The following is a 7,281-nucleotide window of genomic DNA, read 5'->3' as shown; positions in this document are numbered from 1 at the left end:
TTGGAAACCAGGCTCAGATTAGTGAGGTAATACTACTAGAGCGAAGAGACCTAGAGAGGAACCAGGCTCAGATAGGAGCAATACTATCCTAGACGAAGAGATCAGTACAGCTTGGTATGGCTGGACTATATAGTGGATATGTAACCAGGCCAGCTCAGTACAGCTTGGTATGACTGGACTCAGTAGGGATATGTAACCAGGTCAGTACAGCTTGGTATGGCTGGACTCAGTAGTGGATATGTAACCAGGTCAGTACAGCTTGGTATGGCTGGACTCAGTAGTGGATATATAACCAGGCCAGGTCAGTACAGCTTGGTATGGCTGGACTCAGTAGTGGATATGTAACCAGGTCAGTACAGCTTGGTATGACTGGACTCAGTATGTTAAAAGGGTGTAAGTCTGTCCTAATTTACCCCATGTCTTTGGTCTTTTTCAATCCCGTTGAGAACATAAGCTAGTACTCTGTTTTATCTGTTCAGACAGTTAGTGGTCAGTTCACAGACCTTCCTAATACTTCAGCTAGTTTAAAATCCACTTCATCTTCTGTCTGTAGATGTCCCACTGTGGATCATTAGTAGAGAACTGCTCTATCAGTCAGCACCAGCCTGTTGCTATGACTAAAGCCCTTTTCTTTATTGAAAGTAGTAAGTGTACATTTCTCCCTTACGGTGTGGTATACTGATGTGTAATTGGTTGTTCCTGTAAGTCAACATAGACCATTTGAACGATACATGTGAACCCCCCCCACCAAATACAGTACACTGACCACACTAATATAAATAACATTGCTTTCTTAAATCATGCAAAAATCAAAACAGTAATGATGATGAAGTTGATTATATTGATGATGATGAGGATTACACTGATAATCTTCATGATGATGACTCTGCCAATACTGAAAGTACTATTACATGAATTAAACATAAAACACCTTATGAATCAGAAAGCCAAATATTTACATTACCTCTCTCCCCTCCAGTCCTGACCAGCCCCAGCAGCTTAATGTTAGTGTGAACAGTAGAGGGTCGTATTTACATTACCTCTCTCCCCTCCAGTCCTGACCACCCCCAGCAGCTGGAGTCTGGACAGTGGCACCAGAGAGGTGTTGCCGTTCCTGTCCGCCCACGTTGGGAGTGTGATGGCCCCACCTATCCCGCCCCGCAGCCTGCCCCACGGTGAGTACAATACATGTGCAACGGAGTTTTTTTTGGGTGAACCACATCCCATGGTCAGATGGTCAGATGGTTCACCAAAAACGGATCTCTATCAGAATACAGTCGAGTGTGTTTGCGTTGTTGTGCCTTACGTTGGCATGCCAGACCCCTATGAATAAAGAAGGACATTACACACATCACACGGCATATCTTTATTCAACACCCATTATATAGTTACACTGAGGCAGAACACTAATGAAAGGGTTGTTGAGGTATTTTTCAATCATCACTATGTATACAAAAGTATGTGGACACCCCGTCAAATTAGTGGATTCGGCTATTTCGGCCACCACCCGTTGCTGACAGGTGTATAAAATCGAGCACACAGCCATGCAATCTCCATAAACAAACATAGGCAGTAGAATGGCCTTACTGAAGAGCTCAGTGACTTTCAACGTGGCACCGTCATAGGATGCCAGCTTTCCAACAAGTCAGTTTGTCAAATTTCTACCCTGCTAGAGCTTCTACGGTCAATTGTAAGTACTGGTTTTGTGAAGTGGAAACGACTAGGGGCAACATCAGCCGCAAAGTGGTAGGCCACACAAGCTCACAGAACGTGTAGCACGTAAAAATCGTCTGTCCTCGGTTGCAACACTCACTACCGAGTTCCAAACGGCCTCTGGAAGCAACTTCAGCACAAGAGCTGTTCGCCAGGAGCTTCATGAAATGGGTTTCCATGGCCGAGCAGCCGCACACAAGCCTAAGAACACCATGCGCAATGCCAAGACTCCGGAGCAGTGAAAACGTGTTCTCTTAAGTGAAGAATCACGCTTCACCATCTGGCAGTCCGACGGACGAATCTGGATTTGGCGGATCCAGAAGAATGCTACCTTCCCCAATGCATAGTGTCAATAACAACCCCAGATCAATAATTATGATCTGTGGTTGTTTTTCATGGTTCGGGCTAGGCCCCTTCGTTCCAGTGAAGGGAACTCTTAATGCTACAGCATACAATGACATTCTAGGTTTCCAACTTTGTGGCAACAGTGTGGTGAAGGCCCTTTCCTCTTTCAGTTTGACAATGCCCCCGTGCATAAAGCGAGGTCCATACAGAAATGGTTTGTCAAGATCGGTGTGGAAGAACTTGACTGGCCTGCACAGAGCCCTGACCTCAACCCCATCAAACACCTTTGGGATGAATTGGAATGCCGACTGCAAGCCAGGCCTAATCGCCAAACATCAGTGCCCGACCTCACTAATGCTCTTGTGGCTGAATAGAAGCAAGTCCCTGCAGTAATGTTCCAACATCTAATGGAAAGCCTTCCCAGAAGAGTAGAGGCTGTTATAGCAGCAAAGGGGGGACCAACTCTATATTAATGGCCATGATTTTGAAATGAGATGTTCGACGATCAGGTGTCCACATACTTTTGGTCATGTAGTGTATTCCCACTATTTCTTCATGTTGGGAATACGGTCCAGTGTTTTTGAGGTCAAATATTGGTTTGTGTGTAAGTGGTCAAGTACTGTGTGTGTGTGTATGTGATGGTAACCATAATAATCTGTTGTTAACCATGACATGACCTTTGTGATCAGCACAATGCCTCTCTGAGGTCATTAAAGATCCCGTGGCACTTATTGTAAGAGTAGGGGTGTTAACCCCGGTGTCCTGGCTAAATTCCCAATCTGTCCTTCACACCATCATGGTCACCTAATAATTCCCAGCTTCCAATTGGCTCATTCACCCTCCTCTCCCCTGTAACTATTCCCCAGGTCGTTGCTGTAAATGAGAACGTGTTCTCAGTCAACTTACCTGGTAAAATAACAGATAAATATATATATATTTTTAAAAGCACTCACAGGTGCATTTTGTTTCAATTCCACTGGAACTGTAATATCAGTGTACTTCCTGAATGTAAATGGAATTGACCCCGACCCTGGTTGGCGTCGATGGTGCAGTTTAGTGCAGTTTGGTGCAGTTTGGTGCAGTTTAGTGCAGTTTAGTGCAGTTTGGTGCAGTTTAGTGCAGTTTAGTGCAGTTTGGTGCAGTTTGGTGCAGTTTAGTGCAGTTTATTGCAGTTGGTGCAGTTTGGTGCAGTTTAGTGCAGTTTGGTGCAGTTAGTGCAGTTTAATTGTCGTTTTGTGGTGCAGTTTGTGCAGTTTTTAGTGCAGTTTGGGCAGTTAGTGCAGTTTGTGCAGTTTAGTGCAGTTAGTGCAGTTGGGTGCAGTTTAGTGCAGTTTAGTGCAGTTTGGGTGCAGTTTGTGCAGTTTGAGTGCCAGTTATTGGCAGTTGCTGTTGCAGTTGGTGCAGTGTTAGTGCAGTTTAGCGCAGTTTGGTGCAGTTTAGTGCAGTTAGCAGTTTGGTACATGTTAGTGCAGTTTATAGCAGTTTGTGCAGTTTATGCAGTTTAGTTGCAGTGTTTGGGCAGTTTGGTGCAGTTTAGTGCAGTTTAGTGCAGTTGGTGCAGTTTGGTGCAGTTTGGTGCAGTTTGTGCAGTTTAGTGCAGTTTTGCATTTGTCAGTTAGGTGCAGTTTAGTGCAGTTTAGTGCAGTTTGGTGCAGTTTGGTGCATTTAGTGCAGTTTGGTGCAGTTTTAGTGCAGTTTGGTGCAGTTTGTGCAGTTTGGTGCAGTTTGGTGCCAGTTTGGTGCAGGTTTGTCAGTTTGTGTGCATTTGGTGCAATTTAGTGCAGTTTGGTGGCATTTAAAAAAAAAGTTTATGGAACTCATCTGATTCCAATAGATCCTCAAGATTTATTCAACTGTACCTCCTTCCAACGTTTGTTCTCCAGTGCATTGTAGCTCCCTTTATCCCTGTAGACTGTTATAAAAGAACCAGTCCTGTTTCATCCTATCCAGTAGTACAGCAAGCTTGGTAATGCTGGATTGAGAGCGCAAGTAAATTAACCAACAACGCTAATTTAGCATAATTAGTATATTTAAACGCTATCCACATGTCTTACCTGATCTATCCCACCATCTTACCCCCCAACCCTGATCCTACCTGATCCTATCCCCACCAATCTACCCCCCAACCCTGATCCTACCTGATCCTATCCCCACCATCTACCCCCCAACCCTGATCCTACCTGATTCTATTCCCACCATCTACCCCCCCCAACCCTGATCCTACCTGATCCATCCCCACCATCACCCCCAACCCTGATCCTACCTGATCCTATCCCCACCATCTACCCCCCAACCCTGATCCTACCTGATTCTTTCCCACCATCCTACCCCCCCCAACCCTGATCCTACCTGATCCTATCCCCACCATCTACATTTACATTTACATTTAAGTCATTTAGCAGACGCTCTTATCCAGAGCGACTTACAAGTTGGATCTACCCCCCAACCCTGATCCTACCTGATCCCATCCCCAACACCAACCCTGATCCTATCCCCACCACCAACCCTATCCTACCTGATCCTATCCCTACCATCTACCACCAACCTGACCCTATCCCCACCACCAACCCTGATCCTCCTGATCCTATCCCTACCATCTACCCACCAACCCTGATCCTATCCCCACATCTACCTACCAACCCTGATCCTCCCTGATCCTATCCCCAAACCAACCCTGATCCTATCCCACCACCACCCTGATCCTACCTGATCCTATCCCTACCATCTACCTACCAACCCTGATCCTATCCCCACCACCAACCCTGATCCTACTTGATCCTATCCCGACCATCTACCCACCAACCCTGATGCTACTTGATCCTATCCCACCATCTACTCACCAACCCTGATCCTACCTGATCCTATCCCTACCATCTACCCACCAACCTTATCCTATCCCCACCATCTACCTACCAACCCTGACCTCCTGATCCTATCCCAACACCAACCCTGATCCTATCCCCAACACCAACCCTGATCCTATCCCAACACCACCTGATCCTCCCTGACCATCCCTCCACACCACCCTGATCCTCCCTATCCTATCCCCAACAACCAACCCTGATCCTATCCCCAACACCAACCCTGATCATTACCTATCCTATCCCAACACCAACCCTGACTATCCCACATCCTACGCGATCCTACCTGATCCGATATCCCAACCATCTACCTGATCGTACCTGATCCTGTATCCCCACCATCTACCTCCAACACCACTCACCTATCCTATCCCCTACCATCTACCTTACACCAACCCTGATCCTACCGTATACAGTTTCCCTACCATCTACCCGATCCACCCTGATCCTATCCCTACCATCTACCCACCAACCCTGATCCTACCTGATCCTATCCCCACCATCTACCCTAATCCTACCTGATCCTATCCCCACCATCTACCCACCAACCCTGATCCTACCTGATCCTATCCCCACCATCAACCCTGATCCTACCTGATCCTATCCCCACCATCTACCCACCAACCCTGATCCTACCCCCACCATCTACCCACCAACCCTAATCCTACCTGATTCTCTCAAGGGGACTGTTCTGTAGCTTAGTCAGAGGCCTGTTTATCCTTCTCCAGATCATTATTTCCCCCCCCTCCTCCTCCTCCCCTCTCTGGTTTAGTTCTGTATATTTCCAACCAACCAATCCGTTGTTCTGTCCTGCTGTGTGTCTCCCTCTATAGGACACTTCTCCATGCACTTTGATGCTTTCCACCACCAGATCAGCGACCTCCCTCCAGCTCTCCCTGCGCGCTCCTCTTTACGAAAGGTACCCTCCCTGGCCTAGTGTAGCCTACCGTCCTGACCTGTTCAGTCCAGACCTGGGTTCAAGTACTATTCTTCAAATACTTTTGAGGATTTGCTTTAGCCTGACAGAAGTTTGAGATTGCAAATGTTTTGGTCTCTTACTCATGTATTGTATATAGGTTTGTTGTTTTGTGGTTTTCATATCACACCTTTCTATTATTAGTATGTGTTTTTATCTGTATTGTTGTTTGTCACTTGTTTTCTTTGGTGCAAATAAAGTTAATCCATTTTGTTTTAATGACTTTTGGTCTCAATCAAGCACAGATAAAGCATATGAAGTGATTTCAAATAGTATTTGAACCSAGATCTGGTCCAGTTTTGTCTGGCCTGGTCTGGTCCCCCCCTCTACTCCAGTCACCTCTCAGTCCTTCAGTATCAGTGAGTGAGCAAGGCTAAAAGAGCACTAGGCTGTAGAGTATTGTATAACTGTAGAGATGCTTGTTGCTCCGTGTGTGGTTGTGTATGTAATGTGTTGTATGTGTGACTGTGTTTTTGACACATTCGTCTTTTTATTTATTTTTATTAACCCATCCACCATTTAGTTTACAGCTTTTCTGCTACATATACAGTAGCGGTCAAAAGTTTGGACACACCTACTCATTCCAGGGTTTTTCTTAATTTCTATTATTATCTACATTGTAGAATAGTAGTGAAGACATCAACACTATGAAATAACACATATGGAATCAAGTAGTAACCCCCAAAAAAATCAAGAAATCAAAATATATTTTAGATTCTTCAAAGTAGCCACCTTTTGCCTTGTTGACAGCTTTGCACACGCTTGGCATTCTCCCACGTTGTAATCTTCGACCACTAGACGAACATTCTGTTTCTCTGCCCCGGAGCCTTTTGAAAGTGGGGTACAGGGCATGTTGTCGTCTGTTCTATTCCATGGAGAAATTGTTCATTATTAGAGAACAGGGTGTTCTTCAGTTCCCTATCCTGTTGTAACAAGGCAATTTTCATTTTGTTGTGAGTTAGCATAGCTACGATCGGACAGGACCTTCCCTCCGCTCTGCCACTGAAACAGTGAGCCCTTTTTGAAAATCAATTGTATCCACCTGCTCGTCCGTCATCTTGAGATTACGTTTCATGAACACCTTGACTTTATCCTCCGTTGTCTGTTTTAGTTTTCCTCCTCCATTATTCCCATTGTAACAATATTATTCTTCTGCACTTTAGGACAAGTCATTCGGCTTTCATTGTTTTTTATGGAGTCCACGGTAGTTTTTTAGGGAGTCCGCGGTAGTTATTTTTAGGGAGTCCACGGTAGTTTTTAATATCTTGTTCTCCACTCGTATTTTTTCCAGCATTTTATTACTGTAATCCATTCCTGTTTTTAAGGCCTCAACCTCTATAGCCCTACAATGTTACATTTGGAATGTTAGACGGCTGCTTCCCTTCA

General features: G+C 45.3%; 1 pseudogene; it reads left to right on the top strand.

Annotated features, from left to right (window-relative positions):
• LOC112073288 (dedicator of cytokinesis protein 3-like) overlaps positions 1-7,281 on the top strand; it is a 79,758-nt pseudogene that overhangs the window by 64,742 nt on the left and 7,735 nt on the right.

This window comes from Salvelinus sp. IW2-2015, unplaced genomic scaffold (assembly GCF_002910315.2).
Source record: "Salvelinus sp. IW2-2015 unplaced genomic scaffold, ASM291031v2 Un_scaffold2210, whole genome shotgun sequence".
NCBI lineage: Eukaryota > Metazoa > Chordata > Actinopteri > Salmoniformes > Salmonidae > Salvelinus > Salvelinus sp. IW2-2015.
The sequence above is the reverse complement of the archived record's forward strand: the minus strand, read 5'-3'. Positions and strand labels throughout refer to the sequence as shown.